General features: G+C 37.3%; 1 protein-coding gene across 1 annotated transcript in view; it reads right to left on the bottom strand.

The window, feature by feature from the left end:
• The window catches only part of LOC137149191 (receptor-type tyrosine-protein phosphatase N2-like), a 138,003-nt gene that overhangs the window by 106,364 nt on the left and 13,338 nt on the right, over positions 1–18,301 (bottom strand). The window lies entirely within an intron of this gene.

Here is an 18,301-nt window from a genome sequence, read left to right as displayed (position 1 = left end):
TAAAATATTGTTAATATCACTGAAATTCGATCACTGGGCCCTGACAGAGTTGATGTCACTTTGTTTAAGCTCCTAGTTAAGCCCTGAACATTTAAGACCCCAGTTAACAGGACCATCAGCCATCTGTACATTTCTATGCACTCTCAAGTGTTTATGTTTTTAATTCTGTAAAACTTGCAGTCCTATTTGTAAGCAGCAAACATCATACCCAGCAAAAGAGGAGGATTAGAACCCAACACTGGACCCAAATGCAAGAGTTCCAAACTGAACTATGAACCCAGTGAACATTGGTATCAGCACATACCCATTTAATAATCCTTTTCAAAGAGTGAATTCAATTTATGCATCACACTTTTGTATTTAACATAGTGGCCGAGGCTATTACTATCCTACCGTGACTGTAATGTATTGTCTTTGTTTGTATACTGCTTGTCATTCTTCATTTAAAAGCATCATTTACACCTAAAAAAGCAATCATACTGCATACAGTGAAATATGAAGGAATGATCCTCCTGACCCTTTTGGGCTATGATCTAATGGATGGGTTGGATATAAACATTTATTTAAAATGTAATTTGAAGTTTATGACATTATTTCCCATTACACAGGAATTGCTTTCACACGGAGGCAGTGCCTCCGTTTTTTATTTCCCAACATTTATTATCAAACTTATGTGGAAGAGACATGTAGTATATAATGGAAAACTAATATCACTGTGTGACAAAATCTGCCATAACCAAGATAAATATTCTGAAAATAATGTCCAGTTAAGTGAGTTTAAAGTACAGTGTTATAATCATCAGTAGAGTTTTTTCATCTGAGAAAGAAAATTGATACCCCTAAACACATCATAAACAATGTTTTCAGAGAAACCTTGGAACTCTTCCAATGAGATTTTGAAGTGGTCCTAATTTTTTATCATCCCAAAGGTAGATGGAGGGGTGAAAAGGAACATTCAAAAAAGAAAAGAAAAGAAATCCTTTGTTTACATATAACAAAATGGAGTTAAAGTAGATAATCCCAATTAAAGATTTGGATTTAACACACTGTAGATTAGTGGGAACATACAGTTTAGCCAATTCTAAAGAACTACCTTAATTCATCCAGTGTTCTTCATTATAAGCACAACAATTTGCCTTCTCAACCCAGAAGCAGGAAGTCTTAGCGCAGACCATTGTAGACCATTATATAGGGGACTTACACGGAGAGGTGAAGCCACACTAAGGAAATCTTACTACATCACTTTTTTTAATTGTGGTTGAAACCCTCTTCAAGCAGCCAGATAGAAGCTGCATTAGTGAAAGCCTCTCTTTAATCAAAAAGACAGAATGGACACATGGTTTGTACATTCCTGGCTAGGACTGCTAACTATCACAACTGATTTTCATGCATAACCTCAACTCTCTGCATTCCCACCAGATGCCAGGAAGCATCATGCCCATTCAGGAATGAATCTCACTCTTTCAATGAGGTGTCAAGCCAAGGCTGCTTTAGAAATACAGCCTGCATAATACGGCAAGTGCCATCTCTTCTTCAGGATGTCCCTGTTCCATGACAGCATTGCGCATTTGCTGCCACATGCTTTTACGTAGGATGACAGCCGTCAAGTATCACAAAAGTGATAGAGAGGAAACTAGAATTTGCAGGAACTTATATCGACGACAAGACAAGCTTTAATACAGCAGGTGCCTGGAAAATCCATTAAGACCACATGGGTTACTAAAAGGCCTATTATGAAAGATAAACCCATGTGCACTCCATTGTAAGGTAAGTTTATAGCAGAGGAGGACACTTAAACTAGCTTGAGCTAGAGCCTGAATGGCAAATATCAATTTGTTTCCTCGCATATAATGAATAGTTAGGCTTTCCCTAAATCTGAGCCTTGAGGTCTGCCACAAAGGAGTCAATGAAGAAAATCTCAGAGCACGCCAAGTCTTTGCTCTAAAAAGTATACTGTTAGCCAAAGAGATAGCATGCTGACCAGCCAAGAACACAGCCCAGAAAAAAATCCTCTGATAAATGTGGCACAAAGTCCAAAACGAGCCTTTTATGTATGTTGATTCTGCTTATGCATAATTATGCATTACATGACAGTGTGTAGAACAGGCAAAAGTAAGAGCACAGAAATAACTAACAAAATAAAATAAAACCAGATGATTGCTTGCCACAATTAGTCAGAAAATGGAATCTGATCAGCACAGCAGGGTGCTACTATCAGGAGAGGAAGCCTGAAGACAGCAGTATAGAGATGCCCAATACACATCTCTTGCTTATTTATGCTCATTTCTTTTCAAGATGAGCTGTTGAGTGTTCTCACCCTTTCTCCAATCTGCCTCATATGCAGATGCCGCTGTTTATTAAAATGTGTCCACACAGTCTGACTGTGCTCTGTGCACGCACTTTGGGGGCATTGCCAGGGCCTGTGATCCTAACCCCGTAACAGATTTTGACTCCTGAATCAATTCTCACCCAGTGAAAAACAGTAGGCTGGCCATAAGAATCAGCAGATGCCTTACGACCCAAACTCCAGGTTACATGCACTCATTGTAAAAGATCCTAAACTCCATAGAGACAGTTACATAGACTAAAATATTGAAATGTAGTGAAGAGACTCTCACTTTGTATTTGTGATCTGTCTTTCTCGAAAGTTGGTATAACCTGTTATAAATGGAATTGCTCAGTCAAGAGTAAATGCAAGTAGTCTCAACAGCTGATGTATTGTTATTCTGAACTCTTGTTATTCTTCCCAGCATGTTTACCTCAAATCTACTGAATAGGAACCTGGAAACTGAGGTTTCAGTATGCATTTGAAGTTACGAAAACTAGAAAAGTCAAAATCAATTCAATCCAGAGGCCTGTCATTCTCAATTTTTTTAGTCTCTTGTTTACCAAAACCAAATCCAATCCACCTCTGCTTCTTCATCTACATTTAAAAATTGTGAACACCACAGATGGAAGCAGAATTATCTAGGGAACAGAATTAGGAGAAATGCAATGACATCAAGCAAAGGAAAATTCAAATCCATTAAAGCGGTGGACACTTACATAGCATGCCCTTTAAACCTAACCCGGACAAAGCATCGGAGAACATACTGTAAAACAACAAACCCACTTTAACCAGGAATAAACAAAGTGACCTAACATTTATTTTCATTTCTAATAGAAATAATGTTTGTACAGGGCAATGAAAAATGCAAAAGATTAAATTTTAAAAGATTCTGTGCAAAAACTGATAAGACATATTGTGGATACTAAGAACATATGCAAATTAGATCACATGATCTTTAAAATTACTCAGGAATATTCTTCTCCAGTATGCTTTCCTTCTCACTTATTTAAGCATTTTTCTTTAAAAATTATGGAATTGCCCTTTACAGTTCCACAGCTGATGGTGAACTGAGTTTTGCACATACAGCATGGATTCAAGCATTTTGTTGCACATGTAGTGACACCACAATGAAAATAAAAAATGAAAAAGTGTACTGTATCTAGAAAAATCATATTAACCTAAACCTGGACTTAAAGGCATTATGATGCACTAATTATAATTGTATGGTGTCACTACAGAGCAGAGTTAAATTTGTTTGACTGCCTTCACTGTGCATTTCCATAGCTTAATATGTGGATTAAGCTATCTTTTAAATTTAACCATAACTGAGTTTCCTGGGTTTGTAATGCTTGTTTTGGGGATAACCCTTGTAATGGTTTTACTCTTAAATTACTAAAACATACTCTCAACCTTAATTCCATTTTAACATAGCTTTTGTCCAAGGATTAAATAAATAATTCATATGTTGGGAACAGTGATGTATATAATTTTGTTTACAATTATGAAATGGTAACCACTGGAATCAGAGTACATTCCAACAATGAACCATCTGATAAATATTGAAATAATACTTAAATGAGATGAGTATAGAGAACAAAATGCTACCTTCAGACTAGATGCATCCTTATAAATACACATTCTGTTGCTCTTTTAACCCATCCAGACTGCTATATAATAGATCCCAAGGGGAAAAAAGAGGAATATAAATTAGAGATTAATCTAGATGTGGATGCAGAATTGTTCTCTACATTTTAATTGTCTTTCTAGGTTCTGATACTACATCAATCACCAGGATGTCCAAGGCCATATATAATCTCAGGTATTTAGTTCAGATTTAGTTTTTTAAAAGGACTCAGATGATGGAGCTGTTACCATTTATCCTGGGATATTATTCCAGAGTATATTTATCTTCCAGCCAGAAATCATGCAAGACTTTGATAATCATGTTTGTGTTTTTCTAAGAAGACCCCATTTTTTTTGTTATCATGCCCTGTCAAATGAAAAACTTCAATTGGTTTAGCATTTCAAGTGATTCTGGGTCATGACTCATATAATTATGATCCCATACCTTCACACACACAAGAAAACGGGTTGGAGGGGAGAGGAAAGGGAGGGAAAAAATTGTATTCCTTAAAGAGAAACTTTTTGGTTTTGGTTTGTTCCCTTTACTCCTCACTTTCAAACATTTGAACAACAGAGCAATGAACTATCCTTGCACCATAAGAAAGCTATGAACTCATCTATGAAAACTCACTGGACTTGAACATTTCTGTTTTTCTATTATTATTCTAACACTACAACTATGCCATATTTAATATACAAGATTTCCATACACTAACCTCAGTCCCACAACTGGCTGCTCAAAGCAGATGTTTAACAGCCTAAAGCTTGTGTTGGTTTTCTGTGGTAGGGATTTTCCTGGGGGCAGATGCAACCAGAGGAAGCCTTAATAGTGAGAGGTTCCAATGAATCTGTACCACCAGGGAACAATGGTGGTGGTGTGGTTTTTCTCAACAACAGAGGCATAGGCCTCTTCAGTGATGATACTGGCCTCCTGAGGATCTCTGAGGTTGGGGGTAACAGTCTGTTCTGCCACTTCTCCCTAATGAAACAAGATGGGAGATAACGCTGAGCTGAACCTCAAGCAGGCTTCTTCCCCCTTTGCCTCTCTGCTGTGCGCTTTTCCAGAAGAGGGGGTGACTGGGTGTTTTCTTATTAGGCCAAGGACTGTGAAAAACAGTCCTGTGAAATCAATGCCTTAGTTACCATGATTCCAAAGGTAAATGGTTCAAAGGGAAAAAAGAAATACTAAGAAAGTTTTAGAACTTTCTTAAAAAGGACCTCAAATAATTTTTCCAGATACAATCATTGCAATTCTGGAGAGGGACAAGGGTCTGAAGCATACCTGGAAACATTTCTGTGGCAGATGGTTTTGTCTGTTTGAACCAAAGGTAGCTCCTAATTGCATATCACACGGCTGTCACCGCTACTGATGTGGTTGTGTGGAATATATTATACACACAAGATAAAATGCCACAACTGTAAACTGGAGAGGGAGGATGGATGTGTGGTTAAGACACTGGACTGGAATCCATACAGGAAATCTGGATTCAGTTCTTGGCTCTGCCACAGACTTTGTATGTGACATAATGGCCAGATTCACAAAGGGCTCAGCTGCCCCTGTGAACAATGAGAGCTGCTGAGTCTAATTGCTCTTGAAAATCTACTCCTTGATCTCTCTGGCTCTGTTACCCATCTGTAAAATGGGGATACTATTACTTCCTTTTCCCCCCATCATTTGTCTGTCTTGTCTATTTAAATCATATGCTCGCAGAGGCACGGACTGCCTCTTATTATGTGTTTGCACAGCACCTAGCACAACGGAATCCTTACAATGCAGTAGAGGTTACTGTAACGCAAATAAATAATAATGGTGCTATTCACCTGATAACACCAGGCAGAATAATATGATAAATGCATTTATCATGCACCTTTGACTTCACCTGCCCCCTGCCAACTAATCCATTTTTTCCTAAGTCACCAAGACACTTTGAGCCGCTTTCAATAGTTGCTGTTATTTGGGGAAAGGGAGGAGGGACCCAGAAGAATGTTTCCTCTTCCTGTCCCCAAATTTAGAGTTGTTGGGTACTCAAACTGGGCAAAATTTAGTCCTGAACCAGCTACAGTTTCTCAACAGATAAAAATGTTCAGATCTTATAGTCAGTTGTCTTGTGATCCCTCAGGAAAGAAATGCGATTTTATCCCATTAGAAGGAAAGATTCCCAGCTTCATAAGGGAACTCAGCATTTACTTCTAGCTCTCGAAGGACGTGACGTAACAGATTTTGAAACAGTTACATTTTCATGTCTCAGAAAGCTATCCTAGCCCATTTTAGAGGTTTCTGTGGCTCCGTCTGAAACCTTTATAGCTGGACTCATGATAACGGAGGCAAAATATAGTCCCAATAGTTAAAAAAATCTAAAATAGATTTTTTCCTGTAAAATATGGGGTATATACAGAGTAGGATCTAACTTGGGATGGCTATCATAATTCACTTTTATCTAGTTAGGTTTTTATAAGGGTACCCATCATCATGGTCTCTTAAATGCTGTCTATGAAAAGTAAACACAAAATCAACTCTCCTCTTCTACTCTTGCCAGCAGGAACAAATTTAAAATTCAGATTTTGTGTAAAATACATATTATATAAAGTGTGAAGGTGCTGATGTGTTTGAGAGAGACAGCATGAGAGAGTTAGGTCAATAAGATGGATTTGCTGCTTGTAAAATATTGTGCCTATCCCGAACTCCTACCCACAAGAGTTTGTGAAGTGCTCTGGAATGACAGCAAATGTGTAGATATATATGTTAAAGCGTATGAATTATCTCAGAACAAGCATTCTTCCCTTTGTTCTACAGTCAACAAAAGCAAAGGACTAAAAAGGATTAATAATGGCGTTAAGTAATATCACAGATTCCCCTTAAACATTACAGGAGATGCAGAAAATTAGAACTGACTTTGTACCAAAACCTTAGTGGCAACAGTTACAGGAATTTGGAGATTTAATATTCGGGGGGAAACAAAAATACAGAAACACTGGACCGGTCTTTTAATGGGATCAACAACATGCTACAGTACTGCCAGCCAGTGCTGAAGAAATCACTGCTGAAGCCCTGACTCGCCTTGCTGCTGTCATATACAATAAAGATCTTTCAGGAAAAGGCACAAGAAAAAATTAAACATCTGAGGCTATAATTGAAGTTCCTTGGCTTCTTTTTTCATATAACAACTCCCTATGTAATTATGAACATAGGTATGGACATACCAGATCTGACCTATGACCCATCTAATCCAGTATCCCATCTCCAACAGCAGCTAATACTAGATGCCTGAGAGGAAAGTGCAAGAAACCTTGCAGTAGCCAGGATGCAGGAGAATCTACTCTCCATAAAGGTCTCATCCTAAATTAGAGATTGTCTTAAACCCTGAAGCATGAGGTTTTATGTCCCTTCCAAAACTTCTTTCTAGCATTATCTATTTTAACCACGATATTTTGTCCATTTCCTCTTTGAATCTTACTGAATCATAGAATATTAGAGTTGGAAGGGACCTCAGGAGGTGTCTAGTCCAACCCCCTGCTCCAAGCAAGACCAACCTCAGCTATATCATCCCAGCCAGGGCTTTGTCAAGCCTCAGCTTAAAAACCTCTAAAGATGGGGAGATTCCACCACCTCTCTAGGTAACCCATTCCAGTGCTTCACCACCCTCCTAGTGAAAAAACTTTTTCCTAATGTCCAACCTAGACCTCCCCAACTGCAACTTGAGACCATTGCTCCTTGTTCTGTCATCTGCCACCACCGAGAACAGCCTAGCCCCATCCTCCCTGGAACCCCCTTTCAGGTAGTTAAAGGCCGCTATCAAAATCCCTGGTTTTGATGGCATCCTGTGGCAATGAGTTCCACCGTCTAATTACGTGTTACATTAAAAAAATTTCCTCTGTGCGTTTTGAATTTTCTATTTTGTAATTTCATTGAAATTCCCCTTGTTTTTGTGTTATGAGAAAGATAAAACAGACATTCCCGATTTATCTTCTGTATGCCATTCATTATTTGTATACTTTTGTTTCCACTGTGTTTGTTGTAGAAAGGAGACAAATTTCTTTTCATGTGAATTTTCCATGCCCTTAATCATTTTTGTCTCCCTTCTTTGAACTGCTCCAATTCTGCAATATCCCTTCTGAGATGGAATAACCAGTATTGCTCACCTTTTCCAGAGGAGATTGAAGCATTGATTTATATTTAACTAACTTCTAAGACTCTCAAAAAAAAGAGTATCAATCCTTAGAAGGCCCATAGGTTGATCCAGACCATCAAGACAAGGTCAAACTCAGAACAGCCTGCTAGGCAATTCTACTGTATATTTTAACTTCATAGTTAAGTGATTTCTAGGGAGGTTAATAAGAAATCTCCTATCACCGAATCACAACTCTTAATTCAAGCCAAACAGCTTTCCTTCCACACAGAACCATGAAGGGACTCTATTACCGACTGTTGGAAAGAGATGGTGTCAAGAAACTTGTCTCCATATTACTTGCCAAGAGGCAGAAGAAGCTTTTCCTCTTCTCTCTATCATCTTCCTCCCATCCTTCTATTCCTGGTTACTGGGAGAGATCAGTACGTCTGTCCTCCTCCATGCAAATATTCTGCATGATACACTTATGAACCAATGTTGGGAGTGCAGACCAGTGGTACTACAACTGGTAGGAATGCCTGTATGCTACCATACCAGTCCACTTCAAGCTCTGCCACTGTTGCTGGCCTAAATCAGTTGGAATGGAGAGCTTTGGGGCTAGAAAGTCTAGGGTCTCAATTCACAGAGGTGGGAGGAGAATGATTTATCCCTACCAAGTTCAACATTTAAACTAGAGATTGAAGGAAGGTTTATATTGTGATAATGATGAACTGTTCCCACTTGGTAGGAAATAAGTAAGCCACTTATGAGACCTATATGGTGGCAGAACAATGCTATCCAGTTAAAGCAAGAGTAGGCTAAGCAAATGAAAAAGCTAGACAGCAGTCTGCAACTAGGTTAGCTAGACTTAAAAAAAAGAGTTTGCACAGAACGGGCATAGGAGTTTATCAGCCTGAAATACTAAAAACTTAAAATATTTCCTTGATCAAAACTTCTACTTATTCAGAACGCAGTCAACCCAAACAGCAACAAAATATTGCTCATATTTGTTTTTAGCAATTTTTTTTGCTAAAAAAATATCTAGAAACTGGTGAGAAAAGACTAGGGTAAGAAAAAGCCAATTCATTTACCCATTTGGTTATGTCACCTGCATCAAACTAGATTTCCTCCACTTCAAAAAACTGTTGGTCTTCTCCTAAAAGCAATTATTTGTTCTCTGAAAGACTTAAATTCTAAACATGTTCTTTCAAAGTTTCCCTTTTGTGGTCTTGCTGTAGTCATTTTATACAAATTTTAAGTGACAATTGGATCTGTATGCTGAGAAATGTCATTCCCTAGCCACCTGAATATGAAATGCAACATGAAAGAGGCAAGATTATTTTTATTATGATAGAACACATTAGTGCCACTCTCGGCAAAAATATTGAATGATGAAGCAAAAATTTGAAATAACATCTGTTTAAGTTCTTTACTGTATCTTGTTATATTGTAGAACGTCTGAAAGAGGGAGCTCTGTTTTTGTTTAAGCTACCAGAAGGTTATTGCATCTACAGTAGAGCCTCAGACTTATGAACACCACAGTTACAAACTGACCAGTCAACCACACACCTCATTTGGAATTGGATGTAGGCAATCAGGCAGCAGCAGAGACCAAAAAAGAAGGACAAATACAGTACAGTACTGTGTTGAACATAAACTACAAAAATAAAGGGAAAGCAGCATTTTTCTTCTGCATAGTAAAGTTTCAAAGCTGTATTAAGTCAATATTCAGTTATAAACTTTTGAAAGAACAACCATAATGTTTTGTTCAGAGTTGCGAACATTTCAAAGTTACGAACAACTTCCATTCCCGAGGTGTTCGTAAATCTGAGGTTCTACTGTATATTTAGCACACACATACATACATATCTCTGATAGCAGGTATTCTTACCCTTCTTTTGCTGGCATCTTTGGAAGGATCTGAACAGTGATAACTCAGGAAGTGATAACCCAAGCTGCAACTCATCCCACCCAAACTTTTTTCCTGAGGTTTATTTTGATATATAATTTAAAAAACTTAAAGAGTAAACAAAAACAAATTTTTTTTTTTAAATTTTGCTTTGCAGTGTCTGCCTCATTCTTACAGGATCATGTGCAGAGGTGGTGAGTTGAAGATCCAAGAATCCTTCACCACCACATAAGGCCCAGGCAGAAGTGGGCCATGTCTGGAGTAGGAAAGGTTATCTGATTGTGTTAGCCTTAGGTTCCTCACTAGGGTTGATCACAACCAGACAACATGTATTTAAATATGACTTGATCTTTCTAGAAAGCACCATTGAAAATCAAGTTAGTTAAATGTTAGCTAATGTTTTAGAGACAACCTATCTTCCTAGCCTAGATGTGACTTTGCAGTTAATGCTCTCAGAGAAGTTCAGGTTCTGCTTCATCCACAGTCCCACGGCACCTCAAAGGAAGCGAAGACGCAGACCTGTGTCACCAACCCTGCTTCCCCCACACTGGCCATAAAGTGGGACTGACAAGAAGGGTGTTGTTCTGGGAATGCTGTTCCTAGACATCAGGACATCCTGGACATATTGCACCAGGACTCTTGTCAGGCAGCATGGTTCTACATCAACTCCCAACAGACATGATCTACAGTAGTCTCATGTATTCAGCTAATTAGCCCCCTACTCTGTTCCAGGGATTCTAATCCAGCTGCACATATTTACTCTGAACCCATGGTAAGACTTCACCCACATTAAAATTAAAATAAAATAGCTTCATCTAGTATAAATAAACTGGGAAAAATAAAGGAATTAAACATATACAGCCAATGTTAGCTGCTGGATGCCCAAAAGAACAGATTCAATGGACATGTCAGAGCTTAATACTATGGTGATGGGCACTGAAGAAAACCCAGAGAGGGAGAGAGCGCAAATAGGTATAAAAAGAATGCGACTTATTCTCCTCCAACTTCCACTGTTATAAATCACAGATAACTCCAATGAAGTCAATGGAAGAGAAATCAGATCCCCCACCCTGTGTTTCTTTTTAAGGAAGGTAAAGATGCACCCCATGGAACTGCAGATCAAATACTTCCCAATCCATTAGGCAAGGTTGTGGTTCTCTCTGCCTTCTCTATATGGTACAGGCATTATGCCAGAATTGATTTACTACAGGGAGACAATCCATTGCACTGTGCCTGAGAGCAGCCTGAAACAGCTCAAGCTAAATTGGCAGTTAGCCAGTGATGTCAGCGCAATGAAATTGGGGCAGTTCTGGAAAGCAGCAGCTTGGTGAGCTAGAGTACGGGTCAGGACCCTGTCAGTCAGGTAGTGGCCGTCACATCAGGCAGAAAAGCGAGAGTAACTGCTGCTGCAAGCTCAGAGAGATTCCCCGTCATTGTCAGGGAAGTATAATTGCTGGGAGTCCTTCTCATATTGGTAAAGAAAAGGGTTTTGAGCATTTTTAGTGCCAGTTGCTTGTTATTCCTGCTGCCACTCTCGCCACCCAGAACAGCAAAATCCAGGCGAAAAAAATATATCTGATTAAGAGGAATTTATTTCAAGGCCAGAAATCCAAAGAAAAAGACAGGAAAGATAGTTATGGTCACCTTCAGAGTCCAGAGGCTCTGATTCTCTAGCAGTTTCCAAAACAAGGATAGAGGGTGCATTTTGAAACGCCAGAAGCACTACCTAATAATTAAAGGAAATCACTAATTTAAATTACCGCTACCACTGTTTTTTCTTATCATTCTCTTATACCATAAATGAACAAATGAATTACAGGGACCTGCCTTTTCATTTGTTCTGTGCGGAGCTGTGCCCAGCTATGGTACCTACAGATAGTAAAGTAATAAATATGACTCCGTTCTATCAAGCAAATTAAAATATATGTAAAGGGAGAAAACAAACCCTCCCCCCTTCCTGCTGCTACCCACCCACACTAGTCAGGTTTATGGCCAACTGCACTCAGAAAGGCATTTCATTTAATTCAAACCTACATCTGTATGGCACTGTTTCTTCCAAGGAAGAATACCAGGAGTTAGATGTATATTTCAACTTCTTTTTGTAGGCCCTCAAAGAACAGTTTCCTCCAAATCAGCCACATCCTACTCCAACAAAAGTGTTCTAGCATGGCCTGCAACGCCGACATTGCAACAACCATGAACCTATCTGGGAGCGTGAAGTCTGCCTATAGCCAAGGTGAGTCCATTTCTCTCCTATCATCCAGCAATTCTCTAAAGTTTATTTTTCAGTGTTCATATTTTAAAATAATAAAGCTTCAGAGGACAGCTGAATGTTACAGGAAGGCTGGAAATCAGGCTATTTATTGATAGGCAGATTCCATACACCAAAGCCTTCCATAGATGTTACAATATTGCCAGAACATTTAGTCAAAGCAGGGAAGGAGGTAACTGGAGAGGACTGCTCCTCACAGGCTTACAAAACAAGCTAAAATATGTATTTGTTGAAATGCCTTCTAAATCCATTTATTTAGACTTTCAGCAGCTAACACAAGTTGCACATTTTTTATTCAATATTTTCTGCAGATCACTTAAATGCTAAAAGTAAAATAGAAGTTTCTGACAAATTTCTAATGCTTTTTAAACTCATATAGTATTTTGTAGTTACATGACTATTTGCTGGGTCCTACTGCTATAACAGGCAGTGAAGTTGAAGAAAGTCATATATTCCATTGCACTACAGTAGTTGTGGATGATCCTGTATAGTTAATCAGATAAAACCTGATTAAGAGTTAAGCCCACCTTTGTATACCACTTGTTTTATCTCATCGTCCTTTAGCCATTTATTGTCTAACTGACCTTAATGAAATAATTTACCTTCACACACCCAATTTAAATGAGTCTTAAAATTTCAAGCATTTTCCCTGATATTAACAACCTTAATCTCCTCACACCATTCCTTTTTATTATTATTATTATGCACCATTTTTGTACTGAATATACAAAGTAGCATATAAAAACTGCACCATACTATGGACCAAGATTTTGTTACAATGAACTTATATATGTATAAGCAAATCTATATAGAGTTATTTATTTGCTTATTCTTAAAACAAAAATCCAGTTAATTAAAATATACAAAAAATTGTTTATACTGTGAGTTTAGACACCATAAGGGCTCCAAAATGAGCAAGTATGGTCTTTCTAATAAATATATTTCTCAATGTACTTTTATTTGGTAGGACAGACCCTGATAGCCTGTCACTTTATAGGACTGTGTGTGAGTTTCTATCTTTTATAAGAACACAGAAAAATTATGTTCCAGTGTTAAAGTTCTATGTATTTCTAGAAAAGAAAAGAAGAAAATGTATCCTCAAGGCGATCCAGTACCATTGCTTGGTTTACTCCTTACTGAAATATTTTTCATAAGTATATTTATATGCATGCATCTCATATTTAATTCTACCCTTTATGTCTAGGTGTGATGTGGGTGTCCAAAGAATGAGTGATTTTACATATCATGAGTGCTATAATACTTCAGGTATTTTTTAATTTCCCATCTTGTCAGATTATTTAATCACAAAAAATGATCCTATTTTTCTTCATTAAACATAGTGTATAAGATTCCACAGTTCTAGAGTGTTGATATGTCAATACCATAATAAGACAAATGTTACTTGTGAAAATTTAAATCTATTAAATAACAGTCTGTAGGTCATACAGAGAGTCTTAAATATGCAGCTATATCATATACAACATAGTATACATATATCTGAAGATACGTTACTGGCTAGATGGCTAAACAGAGAAACATGACTCCAGTGGAGTCCTTCAATCAGATCCTGTTCAAAAACAATTTGTTTTTGGCAGACTCAATTTGCAAATTATTTGTTAAAGGGCAACTGACATGTATTATTTTTTAAAAGCTATCTCAAATAATAAATGAAAGCAGAATCAGGCTTTTCAAGTCACTGGGAATTTTACCATTGGTTTTGATAAGGGCAGGACTAAGCCATTATTAAGAATAAATTTTATGACAAAATATTTCTATAGCATTTTCCCTTTAATTATCTGTCAAGACCAGCTGTCTGGGTTCTGCAAACGCTGATGATCATCACTCCATCTGAACTGATGGTATTCAATGTTTTTAATATCATCAACTCTTACAGGAGCACTAGAATCTTGAATAAAGACCTCAGGAAGTACAAGGATGACTTTATAGTAAAATAGTTTGTCTTAATTTTTCACTTTCTGGTATGTGTTTCAACACAAGAAGTTCCTTTTCTTCACTCTCTGTGGAAATAAGTTTTTCTGTGCTGAGGTGCTAACTACCCCTAAATATTGTATCAGGATAAGAACAACAGGGCTTACTGAAGTCAGCATCATATATTTGAACTTTTGTGTTTAGCCTTAACCATAGTGATGTTGCATGGACCACTATCAGTGATGCAAATAATTACATTCACTAGTAAAGTTCTCCAATTCAAAATATAAAGCAAGTAAATGACAATGTCTCTTTGCACAACCAAGCATTCCCCTCTATATAAGGGTCAAAAGACAGGGTTCAGTTGGACTCACAAATACATCACCATGAACCAACAGAGCATCCCTAAATAGTAGCAGTCACCAGCATATACTGTCATTACATTAATAAATTGCTCACTTAATGGGAGTAGTGACAACTAAGATGTGCACTTAGCAGCACTGTTTGCAGGCTGCCCCTAATGCCTATTTTTCTCTGGGTTATGTCCCTAAAGCTTCAAAGTGCCCAAGAAAAATCTGCTCAGTGTTGTGAACTAAATCAAAGAGTATTTGCTGAAGATTCCTAAGAAGCTTCTGCCCTAATGTCATGGAAGGAAGACTAAGCTTGCCGAATACTACATTTGCTTTCCAAAGAAGATCAAAGCAACAGGAACAATTACAAACATGAGAGAGAGAACAGGAAAAAAGACCCCCTCTTTAATGATCTGTGAACTCCGACACTGATTTAACCTACTGCTAAGCATATAATTGGACAAGAATATGAAAAGTATTAAAGGTACACAAAATAGATGGCCTGTGTCTATGCATAAATTGTTTTATGTACATGTAGCATTTGACAAAATATACTACTACAATTAAATTTGAAAAACTGCTTAACCACAGCCTAACAAAACCAGCCTGCATCTTTTCTTTGCAAATGGACAAATTAAGTCTGAGTAGCACATTTATCTTTCCAAGTGTTTGAATGTTGCCTTTTTTTTTTTTTTAAAGTATTATAACAGGGTCTGGCAGAACAGCTACAGCTAAAGGCTAGCTGTTTTCGTTACACAACCTTCTAAAAATCAAGAATTGTAACTGAGCCATTTCCAAATTGTTTTGGGCTACTACATGACAAGTTCTTGAAAGGCCAATTTCCACCCTACGTTTTAAATGGTTTGGAACTTTCTATTTAAAGCAGTTCAGACACACTACATATATAAGATATATTCCTGCTAAGAAAAATAACTGATTGTTCATAGCAGAGCTACTTTTCATAACATTCATTCTACACTGCAGGCTACGTGCATAGCATGGCTATTACACAGATTTTGTGTAGTAAGATTTGCACTGTAACTGTCACAGATCTGATACAATATCAACAGACTGGATTGAATCCCAGTTCCCACTAGTAGAGTCTTAGAAGGATAACAGTGAATATGCTTTTTCATTGACAATACGGTTGGTCTATTTTCTCCCCATCTGGTATCACAGCACACAGACTACAAGGAGACCCCAAGTGCTAAATTCACAAGTAAAAAGAAAGAATACGAAGGGAGGAGAATCTTGACTGAATTTTCATGGCTGAATTAGGATAGATCCATAAAGTTTTTGTTAAAACTAGAATAAGTAGGTCAGCCCTATTTATATGAAAATAGGAGTCAACTAACATTTTGACAAGTATTTACATTAGAGTAATATTTCAGAGTTCTTCCTCCTAAGACTTGACCATTGTTTTTACCAATTGATTTTCTCTCTGCACTTAATTGAACAAAAATTAAATCTGATTTGCCACTTAAGCTGCAGACAATAGTGCATTATCAACCAGTCATGCCTTAAATTTCAGAAGACCTATTCTGAGTCTGCACTGCCAATATTTGATTATGTCACATATTTATCAATACATTTGAGTAATTAAGTAAGTGATTAGCTAGGAAACAGTTTTAAATTGATAATGAAACAAGAGTTTATATTTGAGTTTCTTGTGTCCAATTTTCAAAAACAACTTTCTGAGGCACTTTTCCTCCCCAAACATTAGTAGAGGCTGTAGAGTTGAATTTAGGAATGCCAGTCAAGATCAGGCAAAAAGATCATTTAAGGCTTTTCCTGATATTTGTTTTGATGATGCAGTGCAAAATTTCCATCCCTCAAACATTACAGAAACATCTTAGATTTAATGGTATTCAATGCTAAATTATTTTTACTCTGAAAGGACAGGGGCTAAATCTTGCTCCCACTGAAATCCCTGGAATTTTGTCACAATTTAATTATCTTGCTAAATCACTCCTGGATGAAAGTAACACTATCATCACCAAAACTGTCTGAATTTGACTCAAGTTCTCAGGGGCTCCTCCTGATACCATTGAACTCAATGGCAAACCTCTCACTGATTTCAGTGAGAGAAAGACCAGATTTCTGCATCTAAAGCCAAATCATATTTTCCTCCACTCATGACAGTAGTTCCACTGAAAACCAATGGGACTTCTTAGGGGAATGAAGTTAGCAGGATCTGGTCAATGGCAAAGGGTATCAATTTGATCTCAATACTGAAAAACTGAACATATTAGCATTTTCATATTTTGTTTCAGAAAGCAGATCCTTAGATCTTATTTGTAACAAGTTTTTTTTTTTAAATATAAATGTGGCAAGAAGAAATGAAGCGCACATTTCATTTAGTGTCTGGATTACAGATTCTTATTAAACAAACCAGAGCTCATTATAAAATCAATATCAACTTAACCACCATGCCCCCAAGAGAAATGGCAAAAAAGGTCACTCCAAGAAATTCAAACAATTTTCCTACTGGAAGGGCACAATTTTAATTACAGATACTATTAATTAGAACTGTCACTGGGAAGACTGTCCTGTTAATTAACACAAATTCAGTTTCAAGTGGGATTTTATAACCCGGAGGGCTTAAAAAAAATTAAGAATTCTTATATACATGTTTAAGAGAAGAAAGATTGTCTGTCTATTTTGAAGTATAAATAAGTCAATAGCTGGTTTCCTATTTTAAATTCCTCCTCCCTCTTGGAAACAAACCAACCAACAAACTCCATACCTTTCGTTGACAAGGTCTTCTTGACCACAGGCAACAAAACTAGTTTAACATTTGTCATTAAGCATTTGTCATTATGTCCATACTTTGTCTTAGAGTACATGGCTTCACTTCACTGATAAGTGCTAGCTCTCCTTCTCTCTCTCTTTCTCTCTCTCTCATCCCTCCCTCCCTCTTGATAAATCCAGATTCCATAGTAAAGTTTTAAGGTTTTTCTTTCAAAATTAGATTTCCTCCCCTTGCTTAGAACTGTAAAGCCATTCAATTGAAATGCTAATAGCCATGTGTATGTTTGAATTCACTAGTTCTTTACTGAAGAATTCTCTGGACTGTTTAGTCCCTCTCCACAGAGGAGGAAATCATAGTTAACCTGATTACTGAAAGACTTCAGAACTTTTAAGGAAAAGTGAATTTCTCTCTTTTAAGACTTTTAGGCTCAAACTTCCAGATATTCCAATTTAGCAGAATATAGAAAGAGCACTGTTTGATCTTCAGTAAAACAGGGGTAAAAATAAACTTAAATAATAAATAAAATAGCTTTAATTCAAAAGCACCACTAAGTATATATTTCATGATTTAAAGTGCAGAGAACTAATATTAAAGCAATAATATCTTGGAATAATATCTATATAAAATAGCATTCAAAATATTTTGGGGACACGCAGCAATACCTACATTTTCAGACAGATAACTGACCAGGAGATAAATACTGATTATCCTAAAGAAACCTCAGAAATAGGCAGTTGTCTCTTAACCAAATACTTCTGAAACTGCACGCTCAATATTCCCATTGACTTCTGATTTATTTCCGAAGATTCGTGTGAAATATCCCTGTATTACTTGCCACACATCTGCTTCCATTGTGCTCCTAGAAACAGTCCTGGTTTACCTCCCCATCTATCAACATTATATTTCACTTTATCTGAATAACGGCAGAAGGTGGTAACAGATCGGGTCAAAGGCTCTTTTCATATCAGACCCTGAAGAAGTCGATGATTCAAAGAGAGAGACCTCTTCCGATAAGTAACTGCGCAAGCCAT

Source organism: Emydura macquarii, unplaced genomic scaffold (genome assembly GCF_026122565.2).
Source record: "Emydura macquarii macquarii isolate MOO-44397 ecotype Brisbane River unplaced genomic scaffold, CSIRO-AGI_Emac_v2 contig_719, whole genome shotgun sequence".
NCBI classification, from domain to species: Eukaryota; Metazoa; Chordata; order Testudines; family Chelidae; genus Emydura; species Emydura macquarii.
The sequence above is the reverse complement of the archived record's forward strand: the minus strand, read 5'-3'. Positions and strand labels throughout refer to the sequence as shown.